This window comes from Macaca mulatta, chromosome 14 (genome assembly GCF_049350105.2).
Source record: "Macaca mulatta isolate MMU2019108-1 chromosome 14, T2T-MMU8v2.0, whole genome shotgun sequence".
In the NCBI taxonomy this organism is placed as follows: Eukaryota; Metazoa; Chordata; class Mammalia; order Primates; family Cercopithecidae; genus Macaca; species Macaca mulatta.
In genome coordinates this window covers 75,516,676-75,532,225 of record NC_133419.1, presented here as the reverse complement: position 1 = coordinate 75,532,225, position 15,550 = coordinate 75,516,676, and the positions used below count along the sequence as shown (strand labels likewise).

Here is a 15,550-nt window from a genome sequence, read left to right as displayed (position 1 = left end):
GACCAGTGTGTTTGGCCACCAAAGCTGATGCCCTTACGCTGGGGCCACACTGCCCCCTGGTGGCAGCGAGGATGGTGGCGGTGATGAGTATGTACTTAAAAAAAAAAAAATTAGCCAGGCGTGGTGGCAGGTGCCTGTAATCGTAGCTCCTCGGGAGTCTGAGAGGATTGCTTAAACCAGGAGGCAGAGGTTGCAGTGAGCCAAGATCACGCCACTGCACTCCATCAGCCTGGGTGACAGAGTGAGACTCCATCTCAAAAAAAAAAAAAAGAAAAAAAAGAAAAAAGAAATACCTGATGATCAATCCTCCATTTCGCAGAAGAGATAACAGGTTCTCGGAGAGCTAAATGCCAGGCTTGAATCCAAATTAGTCTGGCATCAAGATCAGAGCATTTAACCACGATACTGCCTCCCGGTCTCATTCAATGGGGAACAAACACTTCTACAGTCTCAATATCTTCACAAAATTCCCCCACCACTCCAGCCTTAAGTGAGGGTAGGAACTCCCCCTGCAGCGCCAAATCTGCACACTGACCTTTATTACACTCTTTCTACTCTCTTGTCTCCCACTCAATGCCCTGGGAGCCCAGACACTGGCTTCAGAAGCTCTCCTCCTCCTTCTCCTCCTCTATTGACCATCCTCTTCCTCTCCCATTCCTTCAGCCTCTCTACTGGCTGCTTCCTACCCATGAATGGTGGGAAATACGCTCAAGTATCTCAAATTTTTAAAGTACAACAAAATTCTCGCTGACTTCCTGCTATGGTCTGAATGTTTGTGTTCCCTCAAGATCCATATCTTAAAACTTGGCCAGGTATGGTGGCTCACACCTGTAACCCCAGCATTTTGGGAGGCCTTGGTGGGAGAATTGCTTGAGGCCCAGGGTTCAAGACCAGCCTGTACAACATAGTGAGACCCTGTCTCTACAAAAATGGAAAAAACTAGCCAGGAATAGTGGCATGCGCCTGTAGTCCCAGCTATACGGGAGGCTGAGGTGGGAGGATCACTTAACTCCAGGAGTTTGAGGCAGTGAGCTATGATGGTGCTACTGCATTCCAGCTGGTATGAGTTGGAGTGAGACTTTAATCTAAAAAAATTAAATGAATGCATGAATGAATAAATAAAATTTAAAAGGTCAGACATGGTCTCAGCTCCCATCTACTTGGGAGGCTAAGGCAGGACGATTGTTTGAGGCCAGGGGTTCAAGACTAGCCTGGGCAACAAAGCAAGATCCTGTCTCTACAAATAATTTAAATAAAGCCAACCTAACCTCTAGGGTGATGGTAATTAACGGTGGGGCCTTTGGGAAGTGATTAGGTTGTAAGGGTGAAGCCCTCTTGAATGAGATTACATCCCTTATAAAAGAGGCCTGAGAGAGCTTGTTGGTCCCTTCCACCATGTGAGGACACAGCTAGAAAGTGCCATCTATGAAGCAGAGAGCAGCCCTCACCAGACACCGGATCCACTGGCACCTTGATCTTGGACTTCCCAGCCTCCAGAACTGTGAGCAATGAATTTCTGTTGTTTATAAACGACCCAGTTTAAGGTATTTTATTATAAAACCTTGAACTGACTAGGACACATCTCATCAGTCTCCAACCATCCACATCTCTCTCTCTTTTTTTTCTTTTTAAGACCACAGAAGCCTGACCATTCTGTTTAATTATCTCTAATAATCCTTAAAAATCAGCACACAAATCCATTCCAGGTAGCTTTGCCTCTCCACTTGCTGTGGTGGCATTTGTCCAGACGCCACTACTCCCCTAAGAGTGGGTCAACCTGGGGGAGCAAGGCCTGAGAAAGGAAAGGAAAGGAAAGGAAGGGAAAGGCCCCCTAGTGCCTGCCCCACAGCCCTGGGACAGGCACATATTTAGCCTGACCTGAGACAGGGCAGGAAGAGGCCACAGGGCTGAGTGCAGGGACAAAGGGGCCAGGATCCCAAGTGTCCGGGCCCCCAGCTACCCACCCCATGTCTGTTTTTGGTTTTGTCATTAAAAAAATAAAGTGACAAATACTGGTGGAAACCAGTTGTTGCACTGTCTTCTGTTAAAAATACGGACCAAGGGCATAGAAAGTCTCCTCTTCAGCAGGTCCTGCTTCACAGGATGTCTGCCCGCTTGCTCCGCACACGGCTTCGAGCCTTGGTCCGGGCTTTGAAGGTGGCAGTATTGTACAGGTGCTTCTCGAAGCGTGGAACCTTGCAGGCCTCCAGGGCAGTGGCATCCAGCAGCAGCACAGGGCCCAGGCCAAAGATGTCACGGAGTAGCTCATTGCTCCGGAGGTGGTGGTGCATAGCTGAACCCAGCACTTCCTTGAAGGCAGTGTAGATCCGGTGCCCAGCCCAGCTGTCCCTGTAGAGCACCTCAAAGCCGAAGCGCACTATCTCTTCTTCACGTTCACCGCCCTCCACCGAGTGCAGCACGGCGCGGAAAGTAGAGCCCTGGCGCTGGCGATCGGCCTTGGCACGGTACTTGTTACTGTCAGTGGCCAGAGTGCGCAGGACACTGCAGAGGGCCTCCATGTCCTCGTAAACAAACACCTCCTCAAGGTCCCGGGCAAGCTCAAAGAGCAGTGCAATGGTTTCACCGGCAGCGATCCACAGGTTCACACTTTCACTGGACAAGAGCTGGGGCAGCCGGGGCAGCTGCCTGTCAAGGATGTGGCTGATTTGGGTGCTGGGGAAGATGGTGAGCAGCAATGCCCAGGTCTGCAGGGCAGCACAGAGCAGGCCGTGCAGGCTGGCAGGAACCACAGGAGTCGTGGAGCTACCCAAGCCATAGAACCGGCTGAAAACACTTTCTAAGCAGGCAAGGCAAGAGACTAGGTCCTGGATGTCGGCAGCAGCCACGTAGCAGCCCAGGCCAAGAGCAGAAGCACAGTGGAGCCTGGCAGCAGGGCTAGCTGTGCTGTCACTGAGCATAGAGACCAGCAGAGGCTGCAGGCTGTGGAACAGCTCCTCACCCTTGGGTTCAGGGCCCAGCTGCACGCAGAGCAGGCCTCGCACAGCAGCAGCCAGGGCTTGTTCCTCTCCCTTCCCTTTCCTGAGGCACTTTTCCAGGGCATCAGCTAGTGTGAGGCGGCGCTCCAGCAAGAAGTCGAGGAGTAGGCGCGACGCCAGGGCCAGGCGCAGGCTCTTGAGAGCACCCTGCCGGGTCTTGGGACTCTTGTCTGTGAGGCAGTCCACATACTCCTTCAGCTTTTCCTCAAGGTCTTCCTGCTGGCCCTGCTCATCCACGACATCCCTCACAAGGCTGTCCTCTGCAGTGGTGCTGAGAAGCCTGGGGCATTCACTGGCGGTGCTGCGGGCCTCACTGGCTGCCTCATCATCACTGCAACCCGAGTCAGCTTGGGTACTGCTCCGGGCACCTCCTCCACGGCGCGGACCACCCTTCCGGAGCGTGTTGCCTGTAACGGGCGCGAGGCATGCTGGGCACCGGGCGCGGGGGGCGCGCGGGGGGCGCGGGGTCAGGGACCCGGTGGGTGCGGGCTCCCGGACGGCGAGATGCCGGCCGGTGCGCTGCGCTGAGACTTGGCCAGACCACGGGCACCACACGCCGCGCACGCCACCATCTTCGCGAGGCGCCCATCCACGTCGTCTCTTTACAGGCAAACATCTTGAAGACGTTATCTATTATCTCTCCATTTACTCACTCTCAACCTTCCATGCTCACTGTTCCACTGGCCTGTTCACATCTGGGGCACCAGTTCACACCTGGGGCACCCTTCATCACTGGACCCCACAGACACTTTTCATCTGGTTCTCGTCCTCTTGGGCACATCAGCAACATTTGATGCTGCTGACCACAGCTGCCCTAGGGAGCCTCTGTGATATTACACTCTCCTGGTTTTGCTTCGTGCTCTCTGGCTGTTGTTTCTCAGTATCTTTTGCAGACATTTCTTGTTCTGCCTCAGTCTCATGTTGTTTTCGCCCCAAGGTTCTGTCCTTCTCACACTACACTCTCTCCCTAGGTGATCTTGTTCACTGTCGTTAGTATATGCTTCCCAAGTCTTTGCCTGCACCCACTCTGTCTCCTGAGCTCCAGACATCAGTCAACATCACCACCATGTCTTGTCCCCCAAACCAGAATACTGGGCATCATCTTGGACCTTTCCATAATCAGTTGTCAAATTCTGACTATTCTACCTCTTGAAGATTCTCCAAATTTTTTTTCCTCACTCTGTTGCCCAGGCTGGAATGCAGTGGCTTGATCTCTGCCTACTGCAACCTCTGCCTCCCAGGTTCAAGAGATTCTCCTGCCTCATCCTTCCAAGTAGCTGGAATTACGGGCATGTGCCACCACACCTGGCTAATTTTTATGTTTTTAGTAGAGGTGGGGTTTCACCATGTTGGCCAGGCTGATCTAGAACTCCTGGCCTCAAGTGATCCACCCGCCTCAGCCTCCCAAAGTGGGATTACAGGCGTGAGGCACCATGCCCAGCCAGATTCTCTAAGCTTTTACAGTTAAGAGGTATGGCTTTGCAGATGGATTGGACTCTACACTCACTCACTATTTGTCCAGCAGAATGACCAAAGCAGGCTTAGTTACTTAACCCTCTGAGCTCCCTCATCTATAAAACAAAGGTAATGGAAATTGCTCTTTGGATTAAATGAAATGAAGTATGTGACTACCAGGGCACAGCCATTAGTACAAGTAAGCTCTCAATAAAGGGCAGCCATCATCAGCTATCGTTGTCATTAATACTCTTCCCTCTTCTTCTCCTCACCACCAAGCTTCCTGGCTGGTTGCCCTGCCTCTGGTCTCTCTCTCCCACTCCAAGACATTCTCTGTGCACAGTGGGTATGAGCCTTCTCAAACATGTAGCTACCTATGTTAGTCCTCTGTCTGAGGCCTGGTTCTGGCTTTCCAATGTCCTCATGCTGAGTGTTTAGTCCTTGGCTTCAAGACTGTCTTCCCTCTGGCCCCTGCCAACCTCTTTAGCCTCATCTTTGGAGACTCCCAGTCTCTCTTTCTATATTGCAGCCCAAACCAACTTCTATCTCCCCTCTAACACACCTCCTGCTTTTTCTACACTTCATGACTTTGTTTACCCCCTCCTTTGTGGCCTGCACTCTATTCATCTGTTTGAAATTTATGGCCCATTTAAGAGATGTCTTCCATGATGCAAGTCGGCTTCATTTCCTCCTCTGGGCCCTTCAGCTCTACAGTAGCACAGATCACAGTGGATATGATGGACAAGGTTTGGACAAGGTTTTGACTGGCTACCCCACTAGACTGTGTCAATTGCCTGTGACCACACACCCGGTGCAAAGCCAACCTCATTCAATGTGGAATGAAGAATGAGCCTCAGCTATCCTAATCTTTAAAATGGCGGCATTGGCAGCCAGTCCTGGTCAATCCAGAGGAGAGAAAGAGCACTGGAGGCTGGAGGAAGATGAAGTCACAGAAGGCTCCCTCAAGGAGGTTGGGCTTAGAATTATAAGGCCTCTGTATTAGTCCATTTTCACACTGCTGATAAAGACATACTCAAGATTGGGCAATCTTCTGAGCCCTCCAAACTGTTCCAACCTGTGCCTGTTACACAGTTCCAAAGTCGCTTCCACATCACAGAAGGCTCCCTGGAGGAGGTTGGGCTTAGAATTATAAGGCCTGTGTATTTGTCCATTTTCACACTGCTGATAAAGACATACTCAAGACTGGACTTCCTCTGAGCCCTCCAAACTGTTCCAACCTGAGCTTGTTACCCAGTTCCAAAGTTGCTTCCCCATTTTTGGGTATCTTTTCAGCAATGCCCCACTCTATTGGTACCAATTGACTGTATTAGTCCTTTTTCACAATGCTGATAAAGACATACCTGAGACTGGGCAATTTACAAAAGGAAGAGGTTTATTGGACTTACAGTTCTACTTGGCTGGGGAAGTCACACAATCATGGCAGAAGGCAAGGAAAAGCAAGTCCCGTCTTACATGAATGGTAGCAGGCAAAGAGAGAATGAGGAAGACGCAAAAGCGGAAACCCCTGATAAAATCATCAGATCTCGTGAGACTTGTTCACTACCTAGAGAACAGTATGGGGGAAGCCGCCTCCATGATTCAATTGTCTCCCACTGGGTTCCTCCCACAACACGTGGGAATTGTGGGAGTACAATTCAAGATGAGATTTGGGTGGGGACACAGAGCCAAGCCATATCAGCCTCTAAGAACAATTAAGAGTGAGCAAGAGAGGGCAAGAGTGCAGATTTGGGAGACTGAGTGTCTCTCTGTTCTGTCACGCTTGTTCCTCCAGCTTCAATACACTTGAAGGATCCCAGCAGCCAATAGCACAGCATTTTACATTTACACAGAAAATTTTCACAAACTTTTTCATTTGTGTCATTAGTTGGTGCAGAGGCTGGAGTGAGAGTTAGGAAATCTGCCTTGTCTTTGGATTGCTGTGTGACTTTGGGCAATCCCTTTCACCTCTGAGCTTGTTTCCTCATCTGTCACGTGTGGATACCAATAGTTGCTCCATACGTGGGAAAGTCCCCATAGACCATAAAGTTCTGTGTCCCACTGAGCACTATTAATCTTGTTGTTCTAATTATCAGCAAAGCCCATGGTAACTGCTAACCAGCCACATGGGGGTCCCCAGAAAATATTATTCAGGGCCCAGTAAAAGGGGACCTCTGGGGGTCAAGGCCTCAGCAGGCCAAGAAGCGGTAGAGCTTGGGGGTTTAATGGGATAGGCTCAGCTCCAACCTGGTTCTTCCCACTGAGGCAGCACTGGCTTGGGGAGAGGAAGGAGCAGCTGGCATGGCCTGGGTTGGGCAGATGAGCTGGGCCGACCTGCAGAGGTCTCGGGTATGAAGGCTGAAAGTGAAGTGCCCAAAGCCTGTCATAGTCAAGGAGGGGCTAGGCTCTGGGAAGACAGCGTCTGGGGAGATGGGCAGTTAGGGACCCTCATCCCGCTAGGAGAGGGGCTCTAGGAGAAGGTATCTGAGCCAAACTCTTTGTGCTCTGATTTAGAGCATTCCGGGTGGGCAGGCTATGCTGCTGGTTTACCATCTGTGTGACTGTGGCTGGGTCAGAACCCCCTCTGGGCCTCCCCCTGCCTATCAGCAGCAATACAGGAGCTGGACTAGGAGCTCTCTATAGAGTCCAGTGTTGTCTGATTCTGTAGCAGCACTGGACAGGAAGCCCTGAGGTTGTCAGGACAGTCATGGTCCAGTCTGCCTGTGGAAAACTGGGAAGCCAGGTGCCCAGACCCCACTGATATGCTGGTTTTGTAAAAGAGGGGTCAGAACACATCCCAGGCCCCAGGGAACCCCTAGTCTGGTGAGGAAGCAGATGTGAACATGGATAGCTCCCAGCATTGTCTGGGCTGCCAGATGGGAAAGCTTCAGGGACCCTCCCATAGAGGACACCTGGGAGCCCTGAACAGGGAGCAGGCATCTGGCTTCTGGTGTGGCTCTGCCACTAGCTCTCTGTGTAGCCTTGACCAAGGTCAGCTCTCCTTTCAGCTTTAAAAAAAAGTATTTTAAAATTATTTTTATTTTTTATAGAAACAGGGTCTCGCTATGTTGGCCAGGCTGGTCTTGAACTCTTGATCTCAGGTGATCCATCTGCCTCGGCTTCCCAAAATGTTGGGATTACAGGCTTGAGCCACTGCACCCAACCCAGGTCTGCTTTATCTTAATAGGGAGTGAATTTATTTTCAACTTGGGTTCCATTCAGGAAATAACTTCTTCTATGAAAGGCATATACAATGTCTCTGCCCTCTGAAAGTGACCAACAGAGGAGTTTCACAGGACATCGGACTTTCAGTACTAAAACCAGGACAGTTCTGGGCAAATCAATATGGTTGGTCACTGTATGATACGACAAAGAGAAAGGATACAAAGACAGATCCTAGGGCACCCAGGTTAGACAGAGACAGACAGAGCAAGCCCCTGCACAGGCACACAGAAAAGGAAGCTATTTCTGGGGTAAGCAGACAACATTTTGTAGTGCTTCTTGGAGGAAGCCACTAAAGAGAAAGATATCACAGAAAAGGAATTCTCATGTGAATGGAAATGGAGAGACTAAAACAAAGGGCACTGATTCAGACATAACATTCCGTCCCAGATAGAGTGAGATGAGAATGGAGCGGGGCATAGAAGAGGAATGGAATCCAGAGCACCACAGAAGCTGTTGTTTCAGTTATCCCCAAAGGTTTCCCAGCAGCTCCCTAGAGTTCATGAGCTAGAAGTCTTTATCAGTGGCCCCTGACAATCCTCCAGACTCAGAGGAACACAGCGTCAGGGGAACCTTAGAATAAATGACATAGTTTTCACTCCAGGGTTTAGCTTTACTCACTCGCAACCAGTGATTCTGCTGTCTTCACAAGGTCCCACGATAAAGAACCCCATTCAGGAATCATGCAGGCATAGCTGGACCGGATGGGCTTATGTCAAATGACTACAGTCAAGATCCTGGTGCTTAGAGTGGGCAAAACCTGGTAAGTGTATTCATCAACATTACCATACCTAGAAGATTACTTCACCTGTGCTAGTGGGAACTGGGCTAAAAGCCAGACATCCTTAAAGGAGCTACTTGAACTAATAGAAGAGCTACTTGATTTTTTAATTGGCACTTGAACACAAGCAGATGCCTCTCAGATTTTTTCTCTCCAATAGGTTAAATTTGCCCACCAACATTGCAATCTTATTTTTTAATTTTTGTAAGATAAGGTCTTGGTCTGCTGCCCAGCTTGGAGAGCAGTGGCGTGATCATGGCTCACTGTAGCCTCAAACTCCTATGCTTACCTTAACATCTGGAGTAGTTATGATTATGGGTGCATGTCACAATGCCTGACTAACTTTTTTGACTTTTTGTAGAAAAGGGGTCTTCCTATGTTGCCTGGCTGGTCTCAAACTCCTGGCCTCAAGCGATCCTCTGGCTTTAGCCTCCAAAAGTGTTGGGATTACAGGTGTGAGCCACCATGCCTGGCTACAATCTTATTCATATGATTCATTTATGTTATTATTATTATTTTTAGAAGCAATGAATCTAGGGTTAGAAAGTTACTTAAAGGTTTTTAATCTAGCTGCTATCCAAATATTAAATCTCTGTAGCATTCCAGACAAAGACCTCGGCCTTACAACCTCTAGTTACATGGACTTCACTAATTATCAAGCCTGTTTTTGCATTATGGAGTCTTTTTTTTTTTTGTCCTTCCTTCCTTCCTTCCTTCCTTCCTTCCTTCCTTCCTTCCTTCCTTTCTCTCTTTTTTCTCTCTTTCTTTCTCTCTCTCCCTTCCTTCCTTCCTTCCTTCCTTCCTTCCTTCCTTCCTTCCTTCCTTTCTTTCTTTCTTTCTTTCTTTCTTTCTTTCTTTCTTTCTTTCTTTCTTTCTTTCTTTCTTTCTTTCTTTCTTTCTTTCTCTCTCTCTCTGTCTTTCTTTCTTTCTTTATCTTTTTCTTTTTCTTTTTTTTTTCAGGGTCTCACTCTGTTGCCCAGACTGGAGTGCAGTGGTGCAATCTCAGCTCACTGCAAACTCCGCCTCCGGAATTCAAGTTATTCTGCCTCAGCCTCCTGAGTAGCTGGGACTACAGGCATGTGCCACTACACCCGGCTAATTTTTGTATTTTTAGTAGAGACAGGGTTTTACCATGTTGTCTAGGCTGGTTTCAAACTCCTGAACTCTGGTGATCTGCCCGCCTTGGCCTTCCAAAGTGCTGGGATTACAGGCATGAGCCACCGCGCCTGGCCTTCATTATGGGGTCATTCTAATGATAAGAAACTTCTTCCATATGTGGGACTGATCTCTGGGCCCCTGAAGCTGCTAACAGTGGCCCCAGTTCTTTGTAAGTGTTGCTCCTTCTCTTTGACAGTTCTTAGGTGTTTGTGTCTACCTCTCTTCCCCCCGCAAACAGGACCAGCTCTTTCTGCCATTGCTGTTAGACATCTCACCACTCCAGGAATCTTAATTGTGCAATACAATTCCTGGCACAAAGAAAGTGTTGGGACTGAGATCCATAGTTGGAAAGGAAAAAGATGCATGTTCTAGTGAATGTTTCCTTGATTGTTCTGGTTTCCAGATGTTCCCAGTGTGTATCTACAGACATCCAGCTCTGACCCACTATGGGGGCCATAGCCTGTAATGGATCAGAGGACTCCTAGCCTGTCTTCTGTCTGGTCAGCATTCCTGCTCTGCCAGAGTCCCTCTTCCCCCCAACCCCCATCTTCGTGATTTTCTTTCTTCTTTCCTCTTTTCTTCTTTTCTTTTCTTTCCTTCCTTCCTCTTCCTCTTTCTTTCTTTTCTTCTTTCTTTCTTTCTTTCTTTCTTTCTTTCTTTCTTTCTTTCTTTCTTTCTTTCTTTCTTCCTTTCTTTCTTTCTTCCTTCCTTCCTTCCTTCCTTCCTTCCTTCCTTCCTTCCTTCCTTCCTTCCTTTCTTTCTTTCTCTCTCTCTCTTTCTTTCTTTCTTTCTTTCTCTCTTTCTTCTTTCTTTTTTTTTTGATGGAGTTTCACTCTTTTTGCCCAGGCTGGAGTGTGATGGCACAATCTCTGCTCACTGCAATCTCTGCCTCCTGGGTTCAAGCAATCCTCCCACCTCAGCCTCTGGAGTAGCTGGGATTACAGGCACCTGCCACCATGCCTGGCTAATTTTTGTATTTTTAGTACAGATGGGCTTTTACAATGTTGGCCAGGCTGGTATTGAACTCCTGGCCTCAAAAGATCTGCCTGCCTTGGCCTCCCAAAGTTCTGGGATTACAGGTGTGAGCCACCATGCCTGGCCTTGATTTTCTTCTTAATCTATCTGCTTATCCTGGTGGGTGACGCCCTTATCCTGGTTGTTGTGATGGCAGAGCCCAGCCTCCACAAGCCCATGTACTTCTTCCTGATAAACCTCTCAGCCCTGGATATCCTCTCCATTACAGTCACTGTCCCCAAGATGCTGTCCCTATTCTTGCTTGGGGACCACTTCCTCAGCTTCCCTGCCTGCTTCCTGCAGATGTACCTGTTCCACAACTTCTGCTCAGAAGCCTTCATCCTGGTGGTCATGGCCTATGACCGCTACGTGACTATCTGCTGCCCACTGCACTACCCTGTCCTCATGACCCCACAGACCAACGCTGTTTTTGCAACCAGTGCCTGGCTCACTGCCCTCCTCCTGCCCATCCCAGCAGTGGTACAGACCTCCCAGATGGCATTTAACAGCATTGCCCGCATCTACTACTGCTTCTGCGACCACTTGGCTGTGGTCCAGGCCTCCTGCTCTGACACCACCCCCCAGACCCTCATGGGCTTCTGCATCGCCGTGGTGGTGTCCTTCCTCCCCCTTCTCCTGGTGCTTCTCTCCTATTCCCACATCCTGGCCTCAGTGCTTCACATCAACTCTTGAGAAGGGCACTCCAAAGCCTTCTCCACCTGCAGCTCCCACCTCCTGGTGGTGGGCACCTACTACTCATCCATTGGCATAGCCTATGTGGCCTACAGGGCTGACCTGCCCCTCGACTTCCACATCATGGGCAATGTGGTACATGCCATTCTCTTCTTCTTCTTCTTCTTTTTTTAAATACCTCCTTCCCTCCCTGTATATGCCATGCCATTCTCACACCCGTTCTCATCTGCATGCTGAGGAACAGAAATGTCAAAGCAGCCATCACCAAGATCGCATATCCCCAGGAGCCAGGGTGTTCTGGGGCCCCTAGATTCCTAGATCCAACTAATTCAGCTCCCAGGATACCAGTGACAGCACCTAGCTAAGAAGAACAACTCAATAAATATTTTTAAATGAATTACAGCAATCTAATTTGGTTTCGTTTAGTTGAGCAGATAGCTACAATCTGGTTCTCAAATACTGGATCAGGAAGTTTTCCCAATAGTACTGTAGAATAATTGAAGACTTCACAATTTTCTTTTCTTTCCTTTTTTTTTTTTTTTTTTTTGAGACAGTGTCTCACTCTGTCGCCCGGACTGGAGTGTAGCGGTGCGATCTCGGCTCACTGCAAACTCTGCCCCTTGGGTTCAAGTGATTCTCCTGCCTCAGCCTCCCGAGTAGCTGGGATTACAGGCACCCGCCACTACACCCAGTTAATTTTCGTGTTTTTAATTGAGATGGGGTTTCACCATCTTTGCCAGGCTGGTCTTGACCTCCTGATCTCAGGTGATCTGCCCACCTTGGCCTCCCAAAGTGCTGGGATTACATGTGTGAGCCACCACGCCTGGCCAACTTCACAATTTTCATCCGTCATTAATGTAATAAATAAAATTTTATCATTCAGTCATTCATAAAAATTCTTATTGGGTGCTAGAGACAGAAATGAACCAGACACAAACTGTTTCCCTGGAGGTATCTATAGTTGAGTGTAGGAGTCAGATCCAGAGAGAAAAAAACATCTGGTCATAGGACAAAGAGAAGCAAAAGGGGTTGAAGGAGCTCAGAAGTTAGCATTTCTTTTTTTTTTTTTTTTTTTTTTTGAGACGGAGTCTCGCTCTGTCGCCCAGGCTGGAGTGCAGTGGCCGAATCTCAGCTCACTGCAAGCTCCGCCTCCCGGGTTCACGCCATTCTCCGGCCTCAGCCTCCCGAGTAGCTGGGACTACAGGCACCCGCCACCTCGCCCGGCTAGTTTTCTGTATTTCTTAGTAGAGACGGGGTTTCACCGTGTTATCCAGGATGGTCTCGATCTCCTGACCTCGTGATCCACCCGTCTCGGCCTCCCAAAGTGCTGGGATTACAGGCTTGAGCCACCGCGCCCGGCCAGAAGTTAGCATTTCATTCAATGTTAACATTTTCTCCTATTAGTTCTTATATTTTTGGCATTGAGTATCACTTATTTGTTAGCAAGTACTCATGTATCAGCAATATGGGCAGTGGAGGGTTGGGGAGCTTGGAAAGATCGGGTAACCACTAGCTGCTCCAGCCAGGAAGTGGTAACTGTCCATGTTCCTGCCCAGTTGGAAGGATTCATCTTTAGTTTGAATGACCATCCAAATAGGATGCTTATGACTAGGCGCGGTGGCCCACGCTTGTAATCTCAGCACTTTGGGAGGCCGAGGTGGGCAGATCACTTGAGGTCAGGAATTTGAGACTAGCCTGGCCAACATGGTGAAACCCCATCTCTAGTAAAAATACAAAAATTAGCTGGGTGTGGTGGCGGGCACCTTTAACCCCAGCTACTCAGGAGGCTGAGACAGGAGAATCGCTTGAACCTGGGAGGTGGAGGTTGCAGTGAACTGAGATTGCACCACTGCACTCCAGCCTGAGCAACATGAGCAAAACTCCATCTTGAAAAAAAAAAAGAGGCCACTACTACTTCTGCTGCCCTCCTCCCCTTCACCTTGCCTAGTTCACAAGACAGGAGGAAAGAGAGAAAGCAAAAAGTTGGAAAGAAACAAAAGTAAGATAAATAGCCAGACAACCTTGGCACCACCACCACCCGGCCCTAGGAGTTAAAAAATTAAGAGTAATAACATCAACCCCTGACCTAAACTACTTGTGTTATCTTTAAATTCCAGACATTGTATGAAAAAGCATTGCAAAACTTTCTGTTCTGTTAGCTGATGCACGTAGCCCCCAGTCACGTTCACCATGCTTGCTCGATTTATCACGACCTTTTCACCTGGACCCCTTAGAATTGTAAGCCTTTAAAAAGGCCAAGAATTTCTTTTTCAAGGAGCTCAGCTCTTGAGACACAAGTCTGCTGACACTTCCAGCCAAATAAACCTCTTCCTTCTTTACTCTGGTGTCTAAGGAATTTTGTCTGCGGCTTGTCCTGCTACACTGCTAAAGGAGTTTAAATCTCATTTCTCCTTAGAAATCACACAAGGATCAGAGTGAGGATGGACAGAGTTGCATTGTGTCCCAATCAGGCAGAAAGGAACAACATTGCCAAGAGAGCACACAGCAGGAAGCTGGCACTTTGTGGTGTATCTTGTAGGGAAGTAAATCTGCGAGAAAGCCTCGGCACTTAGCCGGACCCTGAAAAAGTGGATAAGAAATGAGAATTTTTCACAAACCCCATTAATAAGGGTATTCATATGAGGAAATGACATCCTGCAGACCCATAGGCAACAAGCCTATGACATCTGTAGAACCAGACTCTGTGAGAGATGAGGAACACAGGCGAGTCTAAGATCAAAGACTTTCTTAGTTAGAGCCATGGATTCTTGGTAGTTCTTAGAGGAAATTGCAATTATTATTATTATTATTATTATTATTATTATTATTATCAGAGACAGGGTCTCACTCTATCACCCAGGCTTGAGTACAGGGATGTGATTATAGCTCATTGTAACCTCAAACTCCTGGGCTCAACTGACCTTCCCATCTCAGCCTCCCATGTAGCTGGAACCACAGGCATGCACCACCATGCCTGGCTAATTTTCTTATTTTTATTTTTGTAGAGATGGGGTCTCATTATGTTGTCCAGGCTGGTCTTGAACTCATGGCCTCAAGCCATCCTCCCACCTTGGCGTACCAAAATGCTAGGATTCCAGGCGCCTGGCTGTAAATTGCAATTAGTATTTCCTTTAGGTTTTGTGGCATAGTTTTATGTTTATGTCAATAGTATAATAAACTACATATAATTCTCAGTTCAGAGTTTGGGTTCAATTATTCCCAAGCTGAACTCCAAATTAGCTTTTTAATGTATCTGTTAAGGAATTAACCCAAGTATCATAAACAGATTTCTGCAAGAAGTGGAAACATCTGACTGTCACTCTTAATAGTTTGATGCCCATGGTAGGACAGATCAAATAATCAGTCTCTTCATTTCCTTCCAGAACACTCTCTTAGCCTGAATTACATCGTTAGGATATGCTATATAACATGTTAGTGGTGGAGATAGGAATACACATAAATACCAAATATATATTAATTGGAAAATGTGGAAGAGGTTGAGATGGGTGGACCACCTGAGCTGAGGAGTTTGAGAGGAGCCTGGGCACATGGTGAAACCCTGTCTCTATAAAAAATACAAAAATTAGCCAGGCATGGCAGCACGTGCCTATAGTCCCAGCTACTCAGGAGGCTGAGGTAGGAGAATTGCTTGAGCCCTGGAGGTGGAAGTTGCAGCGAGCTGAGGTCACGCCACTGCACTCCAATCTGGGGGACAGAGTGAGACCCTGTCAAAAAAAGAAAGAAAGAAAGAAAGAATATGTGGAAAGCCAATTAGTTAAAAATTTTCCTTTCCTTTTTTTTTCTTGTTTGAGATGCAGTTTCATTCTGTTGCCCAGGCTGGAGTGCAGTGGTGCAATCTCAAATCACTGCAATCTCCGCCTCCCAGATTCAAGCAATTCTCTTGCCTCAGCTTCCCCAGTAGCTGGGATTACAGGCACACACCACTATGCCTGGCTAATTTTTGTATTTTTAGTAGAGACAGGGTTTCACTATGTTGGCTAGGCTGGTCTCGAACTCCTGACCTCAGGTGATCCACCTGCCTCATTCTCCCAAAGTGCTGGGATTATAGGTGTGAGCCACCACGCCCAGCCAAACTTTCCTTTTCAATTACATATGTATTCTTGGTTGTAATTTTATATGGTCCATCCACAATAAGATCCTGTACAAGGGAGCTTATGCCTCATGAGAATGACAGAGTGAAATGTTGGTTGTATCATAGTGTTTCACAGGGAGC

At 48.0% G+C, this 15,550-nt stretch overlaps 1 protein-coding gene and 2 pseudogenes across 5 annotated transcripts in view; 1 reads left to right on the top strand and 2 right to left on the bottom strand.

Moving 5' to 3' along the window:
- Positions 1 to 15,550, bottom strand: part of SLCO2B1 (solute carrier organic anion transporter family member 2B1) — a 158,674-nt gene that overhangs the window by 64,693 nt on the left and 78,431 nt on the right. The window lies entirely within an intron of this gene.
- Positions 1,640 to 3,893, bottom strand: LOC694776 (interferon-related developmental regulator 2 pseudogene; annotated as a pseudogene). Its single transcript, XR_013404497.1, has 2 exons — positions 3,834 to 3,893; positions 1,640 to 3,596 (listed from the first exon to the last, which is right to left on the bottom strand). The product of XR_013404497.1 is annotated as an interferon-related developmental regulator 2 pseudogene (transcript).
- Positions 10,643 to 11,681, top strand: LOC100429148 (olfactory receptor 2AT4-like; annotated as a pseudogene).